The sequence below is a fragment of the Pseudophryne corroboree genome, chromosome 7 (assembly GCF_028390025.1).
Source record: "Pseudophryne corroboree isolate aPseCor3 chromosome 7, aPseCor3.hap2, whole genome shotgun sequence".
Taxonomy (NCBI): Eukaryota; Metazoa; Chordata; class Amphibia; order Anura; family Myobatrachidae; genus Pseudophryne; species Pseudophryne corroboree.
In genome coordinates this window covers 128147169-128170087 of record NC_086450.1, presented here as the reverse complement: position 1 = coordinate 128170087, position 22919 = coordinate 128147169, and the positions used below count along the sequence as shown (strand labels likewise).

Genomic DNA, 22919 nt, shown 5'->3' with positions numbered 1-22919 from the left:
ATTCATCAGTTGATCACCCTGTCCCCCAGGGCAAGGGTGTCTCTCCTGTGGTGGCTACAGAGTGCTCACCTTCTAGAGGGTCGCAGATTCGCCATTCAGGACTGGATTCTGGTAACAACGGACGCAAGCCTCCGAGGTTGAGGAGCAGTCACACAGGGAAGAAACTTCCAAGGTCTTTGGTCAAGCCAGGAGACTTGTCTTCACATCAACGTCCTGGAACTGAGGGCCATATACAACGCCCTTCGTCAAGCGGAGACTGTGCTTCGCGACCTACCGGTTCTGATTCAGTCAGACAACATTAACGCAGTGGCTCATGTAAACCGCCAAGGCGGTACAAGTAGCAGAGTGGCAATGGCGGAAGCCACCAGGATTCTTCGCTGGGCGGAAAATCATGTAAGCGCACTGTCAGCAGTGTTCATTCCGGGAGTGGACAACTGGGAAGCAGACTTCCTCAGCAGACACGACCTACATCCAGGAGAGTGGGGACTTCATCAGGAAGTCTTCGCACAGATTGCAAGTCAGTGGGAACTGCCCCAGATAGACATGATGGCGTCCCGCCTCAACAAAAAACTACAGAGGTATTGCGCCAGGTCAAGAGACCCTCAGGCTGTGGCAGTGGACGCCCTCGTGACACCGTGGGTGTTCCAGTCGGTCTATGTGTTTCCTCCTCTTCCTCTCATACCCAAGGTGTTGAGAATAATAAGAAAAAGAGGAGTACAGACAATTCTCATTGTTCCAGATTGGCCACGAAGGACCTGGTATCCGGATCTGCAGGAAATGCTCACAGAAGATCCGTGGCCTCTTCCTCTAAGACAGGACCTGTTACAACAGGGGCCATGTCTGTTCCAAGACTTACCGTGGCTGCGTTTGACGGCATGGCGGTTGAACGCCGGATCCTAGCGGAAAAGGGCATTCCGGATGAGGTCATTCCTACTCTGATAAAGGCTAGGAAGGACGTGACAGCTAAACATTATCACCGTATATGGCGGAAGTATGTTTTTTGGTGTGAGGCCAGGAATGCTCCTACGGAAGAATTCTATCTGGGCCGTTTCCTTCACTTCCTACAGACTGGAGTGAATTTGGGCCTAAAATTAGGCTCCATTAAGGTTCAGATTTCGGCCTTATATCCATTTTCTTTCAGAAGGAATTGGCTTCTCTCCCAGAAGTACAGACTTTTGTCAAGGGAGTGCTGCATATTCAGCCTCCTTTTGTACCTCCAGTGGCACCTTGGGACCTGAACGTGGTGTTGAGTTTCCTTAAGTCGCACTGGTTTGAACCACTTAAAACGGTGGAGTTAAAATATCTCACTTGGAAAGTGGTCATGTTGTTAGCCTTGGCTTCGGCAAGGCGAGTGTCAGAGTTGGCGGCTTTGTCTCATAAAAGCCCCTATTTATGGATATATGGATAGAGCGGAATTGCGGACCCGTCCTCAATTCTTGCCAAAGGTGGTTTCGTCTTTTCATATGAACCAACCTATTGTGGTGCCTGTGGCTACGCGAGACTTGGAGGATTCCGAGTCCCTTGATGTGGTCAGGGCTTTGAAAATTTACTTGGCCAGAACGGCTAGGGTCAGGAAAACAGAAGCACTGTTTATCCTGTATGCAGCCGACAAGGTTGGCACTCCTGCTTCCAAGCAGACTATTGCTCGCTGGATCTGTAACACGATTCAGCAGGCTCATTCTACGGCTGGATTGCCGTTACCAAAATCAATAAAGGCCCATTCCACCAGGAAAGTGGGCTCTTCTTGGGCGGCTGCCCGAGGGGTCTCGGCATTACAGCTGTGCCGAGCTGCTTCTTGGTCGGGTTCAAACACTTTTGCAAAATTTTACAAGTTTGATACCCTGGCTGAGGAGGACCTCATGTTTGCTCAATCGGTGCTGCAGAGTCATCCGCACTCTCCCGCCCGTTTGGGAGCTTTGGTATAATCCCCATGGTCCTTACGGAGTCCCCAGCATCCTCTAGGACGTAAGAGAAAATAAGATTTTAAACCTACCGGTAAATCTTTTTCTCCTAGTCCGTAGAGGATGCTGGGCGCCCGTCCCAAGTGCGAACTACTTCTGCAAGACTTGTATATAGTTTTTGCTTACATAAGGGTTATGTTACAGTTTTCCTCAGTCTCGGACTGATGCTGTGTTGTTTCATACTGTTAACTGGTTCGTATATCCCAAGTTATACAGTGTGGATGGTGTGGGCTGGTATGAATCTTGCCCTTAGATTAACGAAAATCCTTTCCTCGTACTGTCCGTCTCCTCTGGGCACAGTTTCTCTAACTGAGGTCTGGAGGAGGGGCATAGAGGGAGGAGCCAGTGCACACCCATACCTAAAGTTCTTTCTTAGTGCCCATGTCTCCTGCGGAGCCCGTCTATCCCCATGGTCCTTACGGAATCCCCAGCATCCTCTACGGAGTAGGAGAAAAAGATTTACCAGTAGGTTTAAAATCTTATTTTCTCTTCCAGTGGAAAAGGCTCTGGAAATACAGAACATGGTAAAACAGATTCTGAAACCAGCAAAGGTGTCTGTTCATCACTGCACTCGGTTGCTGGGAAAGATGGTGGCGGCCTACGTGGCCATTCCGTATGGCAGGTTCCATGCCAGGGTGTTTCAATGGAACCTGTTGGACCAGTGGTCCGGGTCTCACCTGGACATGCACCGGAAAATAATTCTATCTCCCAGGACCAGGATTTCCCTTTTGTGGTGGCTGCACAGTTCTCACATTCTGGAGGGATGCAGGTTCGGGATTCAGGATTGGATCCTGGTGACCACAGATGCAAGCCTCCGAGGCTAGGAGCAGTCACACAGGGAAGAAACTTTCAGGGAAAGTGGTCGAGCCAGGAAGCTTGTCTACACATAAACATTCTGGAATTAAGAGCCATCTACAACTGCATACTGCAAGCAGAACATCTTCTTCGAGGTCTGCCGATCTTGATTCAGTCAGACAACGTGACAGCAGTGGTGTACATAAACTGCCAGGGTGGAACAAAGAGCAGAGCGGCGATGGCCGAGGCCACGAAGATTCTTCGCTGGGCGGAAAAACATGCCAGCGCTCTGTCAGCGGTCTTCATTCCAGGAGTGGACAACTGAGAAGCAGACTTCCTCAGCAGACACGATCTCCATCCAGGAGAGAGGGGTCTTCATCAAGAGGTCTTTGCAGAAGTGACAAGTCATTGGGGAATTCCTCAAGTGGACTTGATGGCGTCCCGCCTCAACAAGAAACTTCAGAGATATTGTTCCAGGTCAAGGGACCCTCAAGCGATAGCGGTGGACGCCCTAGTGACACCGTTGGTGTTTCAGTCGGTCTATATGTTCCCTACACTTCCACTAATTCCAAAGGTGATAAAAATTATAAGAAGAACAAGGGTTCAGGCGATCCTCATTGTTCTGGATTGGCCAAAAAGGGCCTGGTATGCAGATCTTCAGGAGTTGCTCGTAGAAGATCTCTGGCCTCTTCCTCTTCGGGAGGATTTGTTACAACAGGGGCCGTGCGTGTATCAGGACTTACCGCGGCTGTGTTTGACGGCGTGGCGGTTGAATGCCAAATCCTAGCCCGAAAGGGTATTCCCAGTGAAGTCATTCCTACACTTCTTCAGGCTAGAAAAAAAGTAACGGCAAAGCATTACCACCGTATTTGGAGAAAATATGTGTCTTGGTGTGAATCCAAGAAGGCTCCTACGGAAGAATTTCACCTGGGGCGTTTGCTCCATTTCCTACAAGCAGGTGTGGATGCGGGCCTAAAGTTAGGCTCTTTTAAAGTACAAATTTCGGCCTTTTCGAGTCTTTTTAAAAAAAATAATTGGCCTCCCTTCCAATTGTGGTGCCAGTGGCCACTGACGCCTTGGCGGAGTCAAAGTCTCTAGATGTGGTCAGAGCTTTGAAGATCTATGTCGCCAGAACGGCGCAGATTAGGAAAACAGAGGCTCTGTTTGTCCTGTGGGCTCCCAACAAGATTGGGGCTCCTGCTTCTAAGCAGACTATTGCGTGCTGGATTTGTAATACGATTCAGCAGGCTCATTCTATGGCAGGATTGCCGTTGCCGAAATCGGTAATAGCCCATTCTACAAGGAAGGTGGGTTCATCCTGGGCGGCTGCCTGAGGAGTCTCGGCGTTACAACTTTGCCGAGCTGCTACTTGGTCGGGTTCAAACACCTTTGCGAAGTTTTCAAGTTTGATACTCTGGTTGAGTAGTACCTCTTGTTTGGTCAATCGGTGCTGCAGAGTCATCCACACTCTCCCGCCCGTTCTGGAGCTTTGGTATAAACCCCATATGTTCTTGAAGCATCCTAAGCATCCTCTAGGACGTATGAGATAATAGGATTTTAATACCTACCGGTAAATCCTTTTCTCTTAGTCCGTAGAGGATGCTGGGCGTCCGTCCCAGTGCGGGCTGTGTCTGCAGTTTGGTTATAGTTACGCTCATGTTGCGTTGAGTTCAGTCAATCTGTGACTGTTGTTGGTCATGCCGTTGCATGCGTTGTTGTTGAATGCCATGTTGTACGGCGTGTTAGTAGTGTGAGCTGGTATGTATCTCACCTTAGTTTAGAATAATTAAATAAATCCTTTTCCTCGAAATGTCTGTCTCCCTGGGCTCAGTTCCTATAACTGGAGTCTGGAGGAGCCAGTTCACACCCATTCAAAGTCTTATAGTGTGCCCATGTCTCCTGCGGATCCTGTCTATACCCCACGGTTCTTGAAGCATCCCCAGCATCCTCTACGGACTAAGATCAAAGGATTTAGCGGTATGTATTAAAATCCTATTTTTCTCATACGTCCTAGAGGATGCTGGGGTCACATTAGAACCATGGGGTATAGACTGGATCCGCAGGAGACATGGGCACTTTAAGACTTTGAAAGGGTGGGAACTGGCTCCTCCCTCTATGCCCCTCCTCCAGACTCCAGTTTTAGAATTGTGCCCAGGCAGACTGGATGCACTCTAGGGGAGCTCTACTGAGTTTCTCTGAAAAGACTTATGTTAGGTTTTTTAATTTCAGGGAGGACTGCTGGCAACAATCTCCCTGCTTCGTGGGACTTAGGGGAGAGAAGTCTGACCAACTTCTGGTGAGTTCAATGGCGCTGCTTCTGGCTGACAGGACACCATTACCTCCTGAGGGTGATGGGGGAGATTGCCCTGGGCAGCATAAATCCTCATTAAAAGTTAACTGGCAAGAGGGGATATTAGTGCCTGGCCACTGTCCTAACCCCCGCCAGTATAACTATTTGTTTAATTTGAGCGGGACAGAAGCGCGCCATTATGGGGGTGGAGCTTCTTCCTCACAGCTCACTGCTCGGTGCCATTTCCTCTCCACAAGGAGACGCTGGTCCTTCCTTACACTGCTGACAAGTATCGGTGCAAAATGGGGGGGGAGGGGGCGCAGTACATAATGGTGCAGTATATTGACATTTAAAAGCGCTACAGGTCTGAGGCATTTTTTAGTGTTTTCAGAGTTGTTAGTTTGGCGCTGGGTTGTGAGCTGGCAAATCCTCTCTGTGTCCCTCTGGCGGACTTTACTGTGGCTCTGTCCCCTATAAGCCCGGTGTGTCTGTGGGTGTTTGGTACACGTGTGTCGACATGTCTGAGGCTGAGTGCTCTTCCCAGGAGGAGGCTGTATTAGGGACACAGACGACTGTGGGGGTGACCCTGTCGGCACCGCCGACTCCTGACTGGGTGAATGTCTTGAGTGCGAATATGGTTCTTATCAGTAAGAGATTAGATAAGTCTGAGTCTCAGACCCAGGCGTGGAAAAAATCTGTGGAGGATATGTTATGATGTAAAAAAGTCCTCAGTCACTTTTCCTGTGTCAAAGGAATTGAATACTCTGTTGGAAGAACCGTGGGTTAATCCTCATAAGACATTTCAAATCCCTAAAAGGTTACTCTTATCTCTCCCATTTTTTCCTATCCTCAGGAAGAAAAGGAAAAGTCCACCGGTAGTGGGTGCCTCTGTGTCTAGGTTGTCATGGAAGATTGTGTTACCCGTCCCTGGTGCAGCCTCCCTGAAAGACACAGCTGGTCGTAAGATTGAGACTACACTCCAATCCTTGTACACAGCTGCTGGGGTGGCTCAGCGACCCACTATATCATGTGCGTGGATTACTAAAGTCATTGCTAAATGGTCATGTAACCTTATTGAAGGGGTGGATTCCTTATCTAGGGGGGAGATTGTGTTACTCCCGCAACATATACAGCACTCTGCGAACATTATGGTGGAAGCCATAAAATAAGTAGTTTTGCTTAATGCACGCACAACTGCTATGGCAGTGTCAGCACGCAGGGGCTTATGGTTACGCCAGTGGACTGCGGACTCCAGGAAAGGTGTGGAAGGCCTACCCTTCACAGGAGAGGGCTTATTTGGAGATGAACTAGACTTGGATCTCCAAAGCTACTGCAGGTAAGTCCACATATCTTCCTTCTGCAGCTCCCCCAACCAGGAAGACCTACTTAGGACCTACTCTACAGTCCTTTCGGACTGCCAAGTTTAAGGGAAAAGTCAGAGGATCTAATACTGCCAATAGAGGCGCTAGAGGTAAACCTCGCAATCCAGCAACTGCCAGTTCTCTGGAACAGAGCTCCAGTTCTGCTTCCTCAAAGCCTTCTGCATGACTGGACCGTGAGGCCTGCAAGACTGGCAGGTGGGAGCCCGACTAAAAAATTTCAGTCGCATCTGGACAACAACATGCCAGGATCCCTGGGTCATAGATCTTATTTCCCAGGGCTACGGATTGGCGTTTCAGGAGCTCCCACCTCACAGATTCTTCAAATCAGGCTTAAAAGTTTCACAAGAGGCAAGTATAAATTTACAAGATGCCATTCAAAAACTGGTACAGACTCTGGTCATTGTTCCAGTTCCACCCATCTCCAAAACAAGGGATATTATTCCAACTTGTTTGTGGTACTGAAAACGGACGGTTCGGTAAGGCCGATATTGAATCTAAAATCGTTGAACCTGTACTTACGAGTGTTCAAATTCAAGATTGAGTCTCTGAGAGCGGTGATCTCAGATCTGGAGGAGGGGCAATTCCTAGTCTCTGGATATCCAAGGATGCGTACCATCACATTCAGATCTGTCCGCCTCACCAGGCTTATCTACGCTTTGCACTGCAGGACTGTCATTACCAGTTCCAGGCCCTGCCATTTGTTCTCTCCACGGCACAGAGGGTGTTCACCAAGGTGATGGCAGAGATGTTTCTCTTTCGCAAGCAGGGAGTGAACATAATTCCGTACTGGTCGATTTTCTGATTAAAGGCACCTTCCAGGGAAAGGTTGTTGGACAGCAGTGGTCTCACAACCAAACTACTCCTGGATCACGGGTGGATTCTAAATCTCCTGAAATCTCACTTAGAGCCAACTTGGAGGCTTCCATTTCTGGGTATGATATTGGACAGAGTCGCAGAAAGGTGTGTGTGTGTGTTTTTTTTCCCTCTTTTTCCTCCGTTGGAAAAGGCATTGGTAATCCAGTCGATGGTTCTGGATGTCCTGAAGCCAACCCGGATATCTGTGCATTTGCATTCGCCTTCTGAGGAAAATGGTGGCTTCTTATGAGGTGCTTCAGTACGGAAGGTTTCATGCGAGGCCCTTCCAGCTGGAACTGTTGGACAAATTGTCCGGCTCGCATCTTCACATGCACCAGAGGATCCGACTGTTGCCAAAGGCCAGGATCTCCCTTCTGTGCTGGCTTCAAACTTCTCAATCGAGGGCCGACGGTTCGGGATTTAGAATTGGATTCTGCTAACTACGGATGCAAGCCTCAGAGGTTGTGGAGCGGTCACCAAGGTGGTGCAGTTTCAAGAAAGATGGTCAAAAAACTAAGTTGTCCTTGCAATCAACATTCTGGAATTCGGGGTTGTATACTACGCATTTCTGCAAGCCTCGTCTTCAGGATCGGGCCATTCAGGTTCAGTCAGACAATGTGACGGCAGTAACGAAGGAGTGGGGCCTTCACCCGGAGGTGTTCAGGTGCTTGACATGTCAATGGGGATGTCCACAAATCGACATGATAGCCTCACGTCTCAACAAGAAGCTCAAGCGGTATTGTTCCAGGTCAAGAGACCCACAGGCAGTGGCGGTAGACGCTCTGATGACTCCATGGGTATGCAAAGAGAAGAAAAAAGAAAGACTCTGTGTTGGGGCACGCTTAGAAATTTGAAATAAGTTTATTAAAACTTAACATTTAATTAATAACGAATAAAAGTAATGAGGAGTTTGATACAAAAAAATTGTTCAAGAACACAAAGTAAACATATATATTGACAGAAATCAGGATAAGCCTGATACAAAATTATGGGCACCTGTGATGAAAAATATACTGAAAAACATAAAAAATTACAAAAAATTAATATTATTAAGGTGCCTGAGTTAATCAAAATTCAAAATTGGAGTAGAGGTAAATGATATGTACATATAATCACCGCAGTGATAATTGTAGGTAAGCACCTAGTCTAAAACCTCAGGAGAATAGATGAGAGGCACAAAGGTTCATAATTGAAATGTCAAATGACTGAGGGTAATCACCTGGTAGAGATTCTGTTTGCTAAAAGGCTAGATCCTTATAGATAACAAAGCATTTAAGATAAAAGTATGATTATTAAAGATACAAAAGAGCATTGATAAATAAGCCTAAAGGCAAAGCCAATTGTAGATAAATAGAAGGTTTGCGGGAAACTTGGATAAGGAATAGGTAAGTTTCAGAAGTTGCTCTAACACTTCTGCTGTTTGTGATCAGAGGTCACAATCTTACTGCACCTGATATTCCCAAGAGGTCACCCTACTAGGTACTGATCAGGCTTATCAGCGCTTAGCTTCCAAGGTCGGATGAGATTGGGCGTTGCTGCTGAAATATGGCAGTAATAAACACTAGGACACAAATGAGAGAGTGTAATGAGTAGTAAGCAACAAGGTACTTCTGCTGTCCAGTTTCTAGCGCAGATTCTCTGTTGCTGTGAGCATTGCAGAGAGTGGTCTCGCATCTGGATGAGAGGGTACTAAAAATAGAAGTGAGATATGCTCAGAATAGGGAGGAAACCCTGCCTTCTGCTGTCCACTGTCTTATATAGATATATAGCGGACAGTGGATGAGAGAGGTGGGTTAGGCTTACCTATTGAAAAAAAGGGTGGTGGGAAAATTAGAAGAAGGAGAAGAAATGGTAATGTGGTGAGATCACAAATTAACAAAAAATTAAGTAAATTATGAAATAAAACAATCATGAAATCAACGATTAATTGGAAAAAGGAAAGTAAACACAGGCTGCATGGTAAAGGCTTACCAAAATGGGTATAAGACCCTGTTTATGCAGAAAGGATTCTGCAAAAAAGTATTACATTTAAAAAGGAAATACCAGAAAATGGTTTAGAACAATAATTAAGGTCCGCAGAGGCCAAAGGAATGAATTTCCCAGGATTCATCTAAAACTGAAGGTCCGCAGAGGCCAAAGTATCGAACTTATAGAACTTTGCAAAGTGTTTGAACCTGACCAAGTAGCTGCTCGGCAGAGCTGTAAGGCCGAGACACCACAGGCAAGCGCCCAAGAAGAACGCACTGACCAAGCCGAGTGGGCCTGTACAGATTTTGGAATCGGCAATCCTGCCATGGAATAAGCATGCTGGATAGTGAACCTGATCCAGCGTGCAATTGACTGCTTTGAAGCAGGACACCCAATCTTGTTGGGATCGTAAAGACCAAACAGCGAGTCAGACTTCCTGTGATGAGCTGTCCTCTTCACATACACCTTCAAAGCCCTCACAACATCCAAATACTTTGAAGTACTAGAGGTGTCGGTGATTACCGGAACCACAAAGGGTTGGTTGATGTGAAACGCAGACAACACCTTAGGAAAAAATTGCTGACGAGTCCTGAGTTCAGCTCTGTCCTCATGGAAAATTAAATAGGGGCTCTTGTGAGACAACGACCCCAGCTCCGAAACACGTCTTGCTGAAGCCAAGGCTAACCGTGTGACGGTCTTCCAAGTAAGGTATTTTACGTCTACCTCCTGTAACGGTTCAAACCAGTCCGATTGGAGGAACTGCAGCACCAAATTGAGATCCCAAGGTGCCGTGGGAGGCACAAAGGGAGGCTGGATGTGCAGAACCCCTTTCAAGAATGTGTGAACCTCAGGGAGAGAAGCCAATTGTTTTCTGAAAGAAAATGTACAAGGACGAAATCTGGACTTTTATGGAGCCCAGACGTAGGCCCACATCCACACCTGACTGCAGAAAAAGCAAGAAAAGTCCCAGATGAAATTCCACCGCAGAGTTTTTTCTGTTCACACTAAGAGACGTATTTCTTCCAAATACGTTGGTAATTTTTAGAAGTTACCCCCTTCCTGGCTTGGATCATAGTCGGGATGACCTTGAAAGGGATGCCTCTCCTGGCTAGAAACATCCGTTCAACTTCCATGCCGTCAAACGTAGCAGTGTTAAATCTTGATAGAAGAACGGGCCCTGTTGCAGAAGATCGCAAAGAGGTAGAGGCCACGGATCTTCCAGGAGCATCTCAAGAAGGTCCGCGTACCAGGCCCTTCTTGGCCAGTCCGGAGCAATGAAGATTGGTTTAACTTTTTCCCTTTTTATGCTTTTCAGAATTCTTGGGATTAGCGGAAGTGGAGGGAACACGTACACCATCTGATATACCCATGGAGTCAACAGAAATTTGGTTTGGTTCCGCACAGGAAAAATGTGGTAATGATGAACATAGATTAATACACAGATTGTAGAAAACTGTTCAGGGAATGACCAACGATACTAAGTTTAAATTTAAAGATTCTTAATGAAGACATCTAAATAATTATTTGAGTTGGTGGTGCTCCTAGAGTCAGTAATGGTTAAGCAAAGAGAAGAAAAAAGAAAGACTCTGTGTTGGGGAACGCTTAGAAATTTGAAATAAGTTTATTAAAACTTAACATTTAATTAATAACGAATAAAAGTAATGAGGAGTTTGATACAAAAAAATTGTTCAAGAACACAAAGTAAACATATATATTGACAGAAATCAGGATAAGCCTGATACAAAATTATGGGCACCTGTGGTGAAAAATATACTGAAAAACATAAAAAATTACAAAAAATTAATATTATTAAGGTGCCTGAGTTAATCAAAATTCAAAATTGGAGTAGAGGTAAATGATATGTACATATAATCACCGCAGTGATAATTGTAGGTAAGCACCTAGTCTAAAACCTCAGGAGAATAGATGAGAGGCACAAAGGTTCATAATTGAAATGTCAAATGACTGAGGGTAATCACCTGGTAGAGATTCTGTTTGCTAAAAGGCTAGATCCTTATAGATAACAAAGCATTTAAGATAAAAGTATGATTATTAAAGATACAAAAGAGCATTGATAAATAAGCCTAAAGGCAAAGCCAATTGTAGATAAATAGAAGGTTTGCGGGAAACTTGGATAAGGAATAGGTAAGTTTCAGAAGTTGCTCTAACACTTCTGCTGTTTGTGATCAGAGGTCACAATCTTACTGCACCTGATATTCCCAAGAGGTCACCCTACTAGGTCCTGATCAGGCTTATCAGCGCTTAGCTTCCAAGGTCGGATGAGATTGGGCGTTGCTGCTGAAATATGGCAGTAATAAACACTAGGACACAAATGAGAGAGTGTAATGAGTAGTAAGCAACAAGGTACTTCTGCTGTCCAGTTTCTAGCGCAGATTCTCTGTTGCTGTGAGCATTGCAGAGAGTGGTCTCGCATCTGGATGAGAGGGTACTAAAAATAGAAGTGAGATATGCTCAGAATAGGGAGGAAACCCTGCCTTCTGCTGTCCACTGTCTTATATAGATATATAGCGGACAGTGGATGAGAGAGGTGGGTTAGGCTTACCTATTGAAAAAAAGGGTGGTGGGAAAATTAGAAGAAGGAGAAGAAATGGTAATGTGGTGAGATCACAAATTAACAAAAAATTAAGTAAATTATGAAATAAAACAATCATGAAATCAACGATTAATTGGAAAAAGGAAAGTAAACACAGGCTGCATGGTAAAGGCTTACCAAAATGGGTATAAGACCCTGTTTATGCAGAAAGGATTCTGCAAAAAAGTATTACATTTAAAAAGGAAATACCAGAAAATGGTTTAGAACAATAATTAAGGATCAAAAATAGCAAACATGGAAAAAAAACAATATTGATTATATATCAGTATCAGTTAAATAACTGGAGTCCAAATGGGCACATACAATACCAGGATTCATCTAAAGTGGAACACAGTGTGTAGGACATTATAGCGTCATCTTAACCAACTGTGAACCAGAATCCATTCCATAACTAAGGACCTGGATCCGGATCCATGCATTGGAACACTTGATGGGTAATAAACCACATTGGTCTTGGTTTAAATTAGACTTTGTGTCCGATTACTAATATATGGACCTTTGCCTTATTAAGGTTATTTCTGAGGAGCTCAGTATTTGTCCACGAATTGGTCTATGAGCAATTTTATATTTTATCATCAATTTTATTTATATGCTTGATAAATCAGTATGTTGTAATTAATAAATTTATACAGTATTAGCATCAGTTGTATAAGCGCTGTAATTTTTATATTTTTTTGTGACTTTCATTACGGAGATTGACTTTCTCCTTCCTACAGCAGCTAGGAGGAACTACTCATTTCAGCGCCTGTTTATTATATACTTGATATATAATTTTTTTGCTTCAGTTTGGTCAGTCAGTTCTGCAGGAACATCAGCACTCTCTCACCCGGTTTGGGAGCTTTGGTACTTCCCCATGATACTAAATGGATCCCCAGTATCCTCTTGGACGTAAGAGAAAATAGGATTTTAATTACCTACCGGTAAATCCTTTTTCTCGTAATCCGTAGAGGATACTGGGCACCCGCCCGGTGCTTCGTTCATCCTGCACTGTTACTTGGAAGTATTGTTGTTTGGTTCAGCTGTTCCTGTTCCAAGTTTGGTTAGCATGGCTTTCCTCTTGTTTATGTGTGCTGGTTTGGAATCTCACCACTTTCACTTTTTTACATCCTCTCAAAGTATGTCTGTCTCCTCAGGCACAGTTTCCTAGACTGAGTTTGGTAGGAGGGGCATAGAGGGAGGAGCCAGCCCACACTATCAAATTCTTAAAGTGCCAATGGCTTCTAGTGGACCCATCTATACCCATAGTACTTAATTACTGGTAGGTAATTAAAATCCTATTTTCAGGGGAATGGCTCTTCGGGGTTGAGTTGTATACCTGGATTTCTAAAGTTACTGCGGATAAATACACTTTTCTCCCCTCTGGGGCTCCGCCACGCTTCTACCTAGGACCGTCTGTTCAGTCCTTTCGGTCTAACAGACTTCGATCTAGGACCAGAGGTGCCTCCAATGCGGCTGGAGACACCAGAGGTAAAACAAGAAGACCTACAAACACCGGTTCTCAGGAACAGAACATAAGTTCTGCTTCCACTAAGTCCTCAGCATGACTGTGCCCACCCACCCCGAGGAGATCTCGAGGTGGGAGCTTGACTGCGTCACTTCTGCCTCATCTGGGAAAGTTCCTGCCAGGATACTTTGGTCAGGGACCTAATTTCTCAGGGCTACAAGCTGGAGTTCGACGGTGCTCCTCCCCAACGATTTTTCAAATCGAGCTTACCAGCTTTGGAGGATATGCAAGTTACGTTGCAACAGTCCATCCGAAAGTTGGTCCAGTCCCACGTCATTGTTCCAGTACCAATACAACAACTAGGAAAGGGTTTTGTCTCCAACCTGTTTGTGGTACCGAAGCCGGATGGTTAGGTAAGGCCAATTTTGAATCTAAAGTCCTTGAACCCTTACCTAAAGGTTTTCAAGTTCAAAATGGAATCCTTGCGAGCAGTGATTGCGGTCCTGGAAGAACAGGAATTCATGGTCTTCCTGGATATCAAGGACGCCTATCTCCATATTCCGATTTGGCCACCTTATCAGACTTAACGGAGGTTTGCCCTGCTGGACGTTCAATACCAGTTCCAGGCGCTACCCTTCGGCCTATCCATGGCTCCGAGGGTGTTCACAAAGGTAATGGCGGAGATTATGTTCCAGCTCCGGGTCCAGCGGGTCAATGTTGTCCCTTACCTGGACGATCCTGATAAAAGCAAGATCCAGGGACCTTTTATTGCTCCATATCAACTGCACTATCCAACTTCTGTCACACCATGGGTGGATTCTCAATTTACAGAAGTGCCACCTGGAGCCAACTCAGAAGCTCCTGTTCCTGGGGATGTTACTGGATACTGTGGCCCAGAAGGTGTTCCTCCCAGGAGGACAAGGCAAGAACACTTCAGGAGATGGTCCGCATTGTTCTCCGACCTGCTCGAGTAGCCATCCATCCATCTTTGCATAAGATTGTTGGGGAAGATGGTTGCCTCATACGAGGCGATCCAATATGGGAGGTTCCATGCCAGAACATTTCAATTGGATCTCCTGAGCAAGTGGTCCGAATCACATCTTCAGATGCACTGGATGAAACTGCTGTCATTTCAGGCCAGGATTTCCCTCCTGTGGTGGCTGCAGTCTTCCAATCTCCTGGAAGGCCGGAGTAAAGGGATTCAGGATTAGATCCTCCACACAGAGGATGCGAGTCTGAGAGGATGGGGAGCTGTCACCGAAGGGGCTCAATCCCAGGGCAGGTGGACAGCCCACGAAGCCCTCTTTCCGATCAACATTGTGGAACTTCGGGCGATCTACAATGCTCTGCTTCAGGCCTCTACTCGGGGATCACTCGATCCAGGTACAGTTGGACAACGCCACAGCAGTGGCATACATCAATCGATAAGGAGGAACAAAAAGCAGGGCCTGCATGCGAGAGGTGTCAAAGATACTCCTCTGGGCGGAAAGAAATGCAAGAGCACTGTCCACAATCTTCATTCCGGGAGTGGACAACTGGGAAGCGGACTTCCTGAGTCGTCATGATCTCCACCTGGGAGAGTGGGGCGTCACCATCAGGTGTTTCAGCTAATTATCAACTGGTGGGGTTGCCCACAAATAGACATGATGGCTTCCCGACTCAACAAGAAACTTTGTTGGTATTGCTCACGAACCAGGGACTCTCAGGCGAGGGCAGTAGATGCCCTGACATCGCCGTGGCCTTACTGGCTGGTCTACTTGTTTCTTCCAATTCCGTTGCTCCCACAAGTGCTGAAGCGAATCAGGAATCCGAGTCCAGGCAATTCTGATTGTCCCAGATTGGCCTCGGAGTGCTTGATACGCGGGTCTTCTGGACAGGTCCGTCGAAGACCCTTGGCCTCTACCACTAAGAAGAGATCTTCAACAATGACTGTTCGTCTACCCGAACTTACGGCGACTTTATTTGACGGCATGGAGGTTGAGCGGAACATCCTAGCTCACAAGGGCTTTTCCAGCAAGGTCATTGCTACCATGGTGCATGCCAGGAAGCCTGTGACGTCAAAACACTATTATCATATCTGTAGAAGATATGTCTCTTGGTGCGAGGAACGCATGTATCTGCCTGCGGAGTTCCACTTGGAACATTTCCTGCAGGCTGGTGTGGATAAGGGCTTACGTCTGGGTTCCATTAAGGTCCAGATTTCAGCTCTCCTCATCTTCTTCCAGAAGAAATTGGCAGTGTTGCCAGATGTTCAGACCTTCTTGCAAGGGGTACTTCACATACAACCTCCTTTTGTGCCGCCTGTGGCACCCTGGGATTTGAATGTAGTGTTGGAATTTCTACAGTCCTCCTGGTTTGAACCTTTGATGACGGTAGAAGACAAGTACCTCATGTGGAAGACTGTGATGTTACTAACCCTGGCTTCTGCTAGGCCTGTCTCAGAATTGGGGGCCTTATCGTGTAAAAGTCCCTACTTGGTCTTTTTAAAGGAGAGAGTGGAGCTCAGGACTAGGCAGCAGTTCCTGCTGAAGGTTGTCTCTGTCTTCTACTTGAATCAACCTATTGTGATTCCATCAGGTTCTGGCACTTCTGCTCCTCCGGAGGCATTGGATGCGATGCGAGCCTTGAAGTTCTATGTCAAAAGAACGGCTCGGGTCAGAAAGACGGATGCACAGACAAAGTGTTGCTCTACTTCAAAGTAGTCTATTGCTCATTGTCATAGGCTTACTATCCAACAGGCCTATGAGTCAGCGGCCTTACCTGTTCCACATTCTCTGAAGGCCCACTCTATAAGAGTGGTGGGGTTTTCCTGAGTGGCTGCCCGTGGAGTCTCTGCTTTGCAACTATGCCGAGCTGCTACCTGGTCGGGGAAGAACACCTTAGTGAAGTTCTACAGGTTTGATACCCTGGCCAAAAGGATACCCTGTTTGGGCAGTCTCCACCCGTTCCCGCCCGTTCTGGAACTTCCCCATTGTACAAAGTCTCCCCAATATCCCTTATGGATGCTAGAGAAAATAGGATTTTAATTACCTACCGGTAAATCCTTTTCTCGTAGTCCATAAGGGATATTGGGCACCTGCCTCCGTGCGTTGACTTTTCTGCAGGTTGTCTTTTCTATGGTTACCTGTTCAGCTGTTGCTGATTGTTTTATGTTAGTGGTGTGCTGGTGTATAAATCTCACCACTCACTGTTATGTTCCTTCTCTCATGTATGTCCTTTTTCCTTTGGGCACTGTTTTACCTATAACTGCCTGTGGGAGGGTGCATAAAGGGGAGGAGCCAGCACACCCATTGAAGAAATTTAAAGTGCACCGGCTCCTTTGGACCCCGTCTATACTCATTGTACTAAGTCTCCCCAATATCCCTTATGAGCTACGAGAAAAGGATTTACCGGTAGGTAATTAAAATCCTATTTTTCCAGTGGGGTACATTGGTTTCCACAAGGAAACATTGGGTGTAGAGATGGATCTTGATCCAGGCACCAACAGGCTAAAGCTTTAGACTGTCCCAGGATGCATTGGGGCCTCCTCCATAACCCCGCCTTCAAGCACTGTGAGCTCATTTTCGAGTTGGTGCCCTGCAGAGCAGATCACTTAACGGGGGCTGCACTGAGCAGCCCTGAAAAAGTTTTTTATTAGAAGACTTCAAGGGCCGCAGCACTTATGTCAGAGTGACATTCTGTGCTGCAATCTCTGTCACTTACACAGCGGCGTTTCATACTCCCGCTGGTTCATTTCCCAAGTACTTGCAGTGGGGATGCTCCGGCATTGGGCACATGGTCGCAGCGCTCTCCTGGTTCATGTGGCTGCTACAAGGGGAGGAGGTAAGAGGGTCCCCCAGGTGGGACCCGCCATAAATTTGCATTTTGATTGCAGTCTAGAGAGACGGCCTGATGCTGGCGTGGACACTGTCACTGAGCAGGGACCCCATTATATCCACCAGGGCATAGGAGTACAGGTTCAATGTACTAATGCCCACTTTAATAGTGGTGAGGACCAGCATAGGGGAGACGGCGCTTGACCTGTAGCCCCTCCCCTGGCCCAGGGCGCCATCTACTGCTGGTGTTCCTGCCCTGGAGCTGCCTCACACTCTCCCTGATTGAGACGCTGGGCGCCATCTTCTAAGCATAGCTGCGACTGGTCTCCAGGACTGCAGGGCAAGGTCTCCCCTGTAAATGCACCTGTACATCAGCGCTGTAATTTTACAGACACTTAAGTATTCTACATGTGTATATATTTAAACAGTGTTAGTTAAGAGCAAGTGTACCTGTGCCAGAATATATTGTATGAGTATTCGGATATATACATCCGGTCTCAGACCACTGGGAACTGCCTCCCACAAATGCAGAGATGAGGTAAGTAGCGTCACTCAGAGTTTTGGGCAAATGCAGCAGAACAAGCTGTGAAGCTTTAATGGATCAACGTTTCGGGGTTTCCCCCTTCGTCAGGATACAGTACATAATAAAAACACACACACATTATATACATACCACCACCGATCTGATCCTCTGCCAGCTCCCGCCAGCTGTCTGAGCACGGGTTTGAAAATCCATCTGGCTTACACACACAGTAAAAATTTTGTCAAAAAGGTTAGATCCTTATGGCCATCAGATCCAGCACTTACTTACATGGCACTAGACTACTGGATGGTCACACTAGAGGATGCAATATCAGAGACATTATAGTAAAAACTGATATTACATGTCTTGGTAAATCCACCAAACAACATTTTCTCAGTAGAAAAAATGGTTGCTTCAGGTGTTTGGGGTGCACTACTTGTGGGTACCTTCAGGTTGGGGACACAGTGGTGCATGCCCAATCAGGGAAGAAGTTTAATATTAATTGGCCCTTAACGTGCACTTCGAGATTTGTAGTCTATGTGCTTTTCTGCCCTTGCGGTATGCTTCCTGTTCACGTCGCAAACCACGCCCAAAGGCGTTTCGGTTTATTGTCTTACTAAAATAATTGTATGCATTGTGACTGTGTGCCTGTTTCTGCTGTGTGGATTTCACTTTCAGTATATCCCAGCTTTAACTATCACTGTGTTCTGTATCCTAAGGGACTAGGTGCATCTGAGTCACATATATAGTGCGTCACAGTATTTACCGTTAAGTGTGCTCTACTGTGTACTCAGTCTCATAATACCGTATTTATTCACTGGTGTTGTGTACTGTGTACGCTGTCACATACTAGGAGATTTATTCACAGGTATTATACTCTGCCTGGCTGTATCGTACTAATACGCTCTGCTGTTACATATATGAAAATGTCTAACAAAAAGGGTGGGAATTCCGAGAACGCTCCTGCATCATGCAGCGCATGCGCCAAGGATTTGCCTGAGGGTGAAGTTTCGTATGAAGATCTGTGTACTATGTGCCATACATATCCCAGTCAGTCCGCAGCTCCTGTAACCAATCAGGAGCCACCTTGGGCGGCATTCTCATCTATGCTAAATACGCTTGTGACACGCCTTATGCCCCCTATGGGACCTTCTGTGCCATTATAGTCACATATTGTCCCTATGGTAAATGCGCCTTGGGTGGATAATTTGTCTACCCAGTTGCAGCAATTGAATCAATCCTTGGTTAGACATAAGACTGCCCCTAGTCAATCTCGTGTCACGGGGTCATCTAAGGAGGCTACTTTCGCCTCACAATCCACTAATCTCTCAGAAGATTCTTCTGATGAGGATGGGGAGTATACTGTCCCGTCAGACACTGATCCAGCTGCTTCTGATGAGGAATCTACAACACAGGTTGATGTCCCTGACCTAGTGGTTGCTATTAAGCAGATCCTGCAAATTTCAGGTGATGATGAGGATTCCACTACGGTGTCTTAAGAAACCTGATAAGTTTAAACGTCGGAAGGTAACTAAAACATTATTACCACATTCTGACCATTTAGTGGACATACGATGAGACATACGATTACTCCAGGGAATAAATTCTCCCTGTCTAAATGGATGGTAACACACTAACCTCTCCCTGCAGAGATGTGTAACAAGTGGGAAAATTCACAGCCGATGGATTCCCATGTCACCCGTTTGGTGGTGTCATCTACTCTAGCTGTCACCACTGTCACCTCACTAAAGAAACCAAAAGACAAACATGTGGAGGGATGCCTGAAGTCTATTTACTCTCTTACAGGTGCTGTACATAGACCCACTATAACAGCCTCCTGGGCTGCAAAAGGTATTGAAGCATGGGTTCAGGCATTAGAGGATGAGTTGCCCCTAGATATATCTGACAATGCCAGGCAATTCCTGTCTCATATTACCACCACCGCCCATTATATACAGGAGGCATCCTCTGAGGCAGGTCTATTGGCAGCCAAGGCAACAACTACGTCCATCCTGGCTCGCCATATTCTGTGGTTGAGGTAATGGAAGGTGGACCTGGACTCCAAAAAGACCTTGGAGGTACTACCTTTTAAGGGAGACATCTTATTTGGGGAAGACCTCAATAAAATTGTGGCTGACTTAGCGGCTGCTAAGACTGCTTTTCTCCCTAATACAACTCCTTCGACACAGAAGGCAAAAGGTACCACTTTTTGCTCCTTTCGACCTCAAGGGAAAGCAAAAGGTCAGTTATACCTGAGACAATCTCGTGCTTCGAAAACCACAAGCCCAAGGCAAAACAATCTTGGGCAGTCTGTCAGCCTGCTTCTAAACACGACAAGCCTGCCGCATGACGGGGTGGGGCTCCCCCTGGCGGACCCCAGGGTGGGAGGCCGACTTCTGCAATTCATCCAGGTCTGGTTAAAGACCACTTCAGACGTTTGGGTGCACAGTCTCTTTCAAGAGGCGTCCCCCTCTGCAGTTTTGCACCACGGTTATCCCTTCGGATCCGTTAAAGGTGCAAGCTCTACAATTGGTTATGCGTTCCCTCATGGAGACAGGAGTGGTGGTATCGGTAACTCTGTCCCAGAGAGGCAGAGGATACTACTCGACCCGGTTTCTAGTACCGAAACCCAACGGATCTTTCCGGCCCATACTCAACCTCAAATCACTGAACAAGTTTGTGAGAGTGTCCAAGTTCCATATGGAAACACTGCGCTTAATTGTACTGATCATGGAGCCCGGAGACTATATGGTATCCCTCGATATACAAGATGCTTACCTGCATATACCTATTGCCATATCGCATCAGCAATATCTGCGGTTTGATATTGGCGACCTCCACTATCAGTTTCAGGCTTTGCCATTTGGACTGGCCATGGCTCCTCGGATCTTCACCAAGGTTTTGGCCGTGATGACGGCTCATCTCCGTCACCAGGGAGTCAGGATCCTGCCGTATCTGGACGACTTGCTGATTCTGGCAAACTCCCATGATGTACTCCTCAGTCATCTGCAACTGACGGTAAACTTCCTACAAGCCCACGGGTGGCTCATCAACTGTAAGAAGTCCTCGCTGGTCCCAGCTCAAAGCATGGTGCATCTGGGGGCACTGCTGGACACAGACAGTCAACGTCTGTTTCTGTCTCCAGAGAAGGTCCTGAAGCTTCAGGACAGGATCAGATACACTCGTCGATGCAAGTACTAGGCCTAATGGTGTCGGCTTTCAATATGGTAGAGTATGCTCAATTTCATTCTTGCCCTCTGCAGAGGTTAATCCTTTTCCAAGTGGGACGGCCTCCCTCATCGGATCAGGTCTCACATGATCTCCTTGACTCTGGAGGTTTGTCTGTCGCTGACCTGGTGACTACAGGACCAGCAGTTGAACAGGGGCCGTCCCTTTTGGATCCACAACTGGGTCCTACTGACTACGGATGCCAGTCTGAGGGGTTGGGGGCGCGGTGTTGGAGCAACACTTTCCAGGGTCGGTGGACCAAGGAGGAATCACTCCTCCTGATAAACATTCTGGAATTGCGGGCAGTGTTCAATGCTTTGTCTCTCGCCCTGCCTCTGCTACAGAACAGGCCTGTTCAAGTATGGTCAGACAACGTCACCACAGTGGCTTACATAAACCATCAAGGAGGCACTTGAAGCTGCATGGCAATGATGTAAGTGTCAAAAATCCTTCGTTGAGCGGAACGCCATCTGCCAGCAATATCGTCAGTGTTCATTCCGGGAGTCCTCAACTGGGAAGCGGATTTCCTCAGTTGTCAGGACGTGCACGCCGGAGAGTGGAGTCTTCATCAGGAATTCTTTCAACTCCTAGTGGACAAGTGGGGCCTACCAGATGTAGACCTGATGGCGACTCGACACAATCACAAAGTTCCGGTCTTCGGATCAAGGACCAAATAGCCTCAAGCAGCGTTCGTGGACGTACTAGCAATTCCATGGAACTTTCGGCTGCCCTACGTGTTCCCTCCAGTGTCTCTCCTGCCCAGGGTGCTACGGAAGTTCAAACAAGAAGGAAGAATACTACTTCTAGTCGCTCCAGAGTGGCCCAAACGGCATTGGTTCTCAGACCTGCAGGCTGTATCGGTAGAGCATCCTCTTCTACTTCCTCAGCGCCCTGACCTCCTTGTTAAGGCCCTTGTGTCTACCTGGAACGTGGCCAGACTTGCTTTGATGGCGTGGCTCTTGAAGCATCACTCCTGAAGGCCAAAGGATTCTCCGAGGCGGTTATCCAAACTATGCTGAAGGTCCGCAAACCAGCATCTGTGCGGATTTATTACAGGGTCTGGAATTCTTACTTCACCTGGTGTGCTGCTAAGAATTACGATGCATACAAATTCAGAACTTCCGGGCTTCTGGCTTTTCTGCAACAAGGCCTGGACTTAGGCCTTCGCCTGGCCTCCCTCAAGGTTCATATTCCTGCCTTGTCTGTGTGGTTTCAGAGAAAAATTGCGTCTATTCCTGACGTTCATACTTTCATTTAGGGTGTTTTACAGATACAGCCTCCCTATGTCCCTCCTGTGGCTCCATGGGATCTGTATGTTGTCCTGAATGCCCTGCAAGAGTCTCTATTTGAACCTCTTGAGTCAGTGGACCTTAAATGGCTCACGCTCAGGGTCTTTTTCCTACTGGCTATGGCCTCTGCTCGGAGGGTGTCAGACCTAGGCGCTCTGTCCTGTCGTCCACCCTTTCTGATATTTCACAGTGACCGAACGGTTCTTAGAACTCGTCCTGGTTATTTGCCTAAGGTGGTGTCATCTTTCCACCTTAACCAAGACATTGTGGTTCCGGCCTTTATCTCTACTGATTTGTCCTCCAAAGAGCGGTCTTTGGATGTGGTAAGGGCTCTCCGTATTTATGTGGAGAGGACTGCCTCTATCAGGAGGTCAGATACCTTTTTTGTACTTTTTGGTTTTCACAAATGTGGCTGGCCTGCGAATAAGAAAACCTTGGCTAGATGGATTAGAATGGTGATTGCACAAGCCTATGCACAGGCTGGACTTCCAGCTCCTGCTGCTATCAAAGCCCTTTCTACTCGGTTTGTTGGACCTTCTTGGGCGGCCCACCGAGGCACATCGCTGAACAATTGTGCAAGGCGGCTACATGGTCCTCAGTGAACACGTTCATTAGGTTCTATGCCTTCGATACTTCCGCCTCCCAGGATGCTTCCTTTGGATGCCGGGTTCTCGTACCCGCTACAGCGTGTTCCCTCCCATGAGGAACTGCTTAGGACATCCCCGATGTTTCCCTGTTGAAACCAATGTACCCCG

The 22919-nt window shown here is 46.9% G+C and overlaps 2 pseudogenes; both read right to left on the bottom strand.

The window, feature by feature from the left end:
- Nucleotides 1-8721: 8721 nt before the first annotated feature.
- Nucleotides 8722-8840, bottom strand: LOC134947368 (5S ribosomal RNA; annotated as a pseudogene).
- A 2609-nt stretch (nt 8841-11449) lies between these two features.
- LOC134947030 (5S ribosomal RNA) lies at nt 11450-11568 on the bottom strand (annotated as a pseudogene).
- Between the last annotated feature and the right edge of the window lie 11351 nt (nt 11569-22919).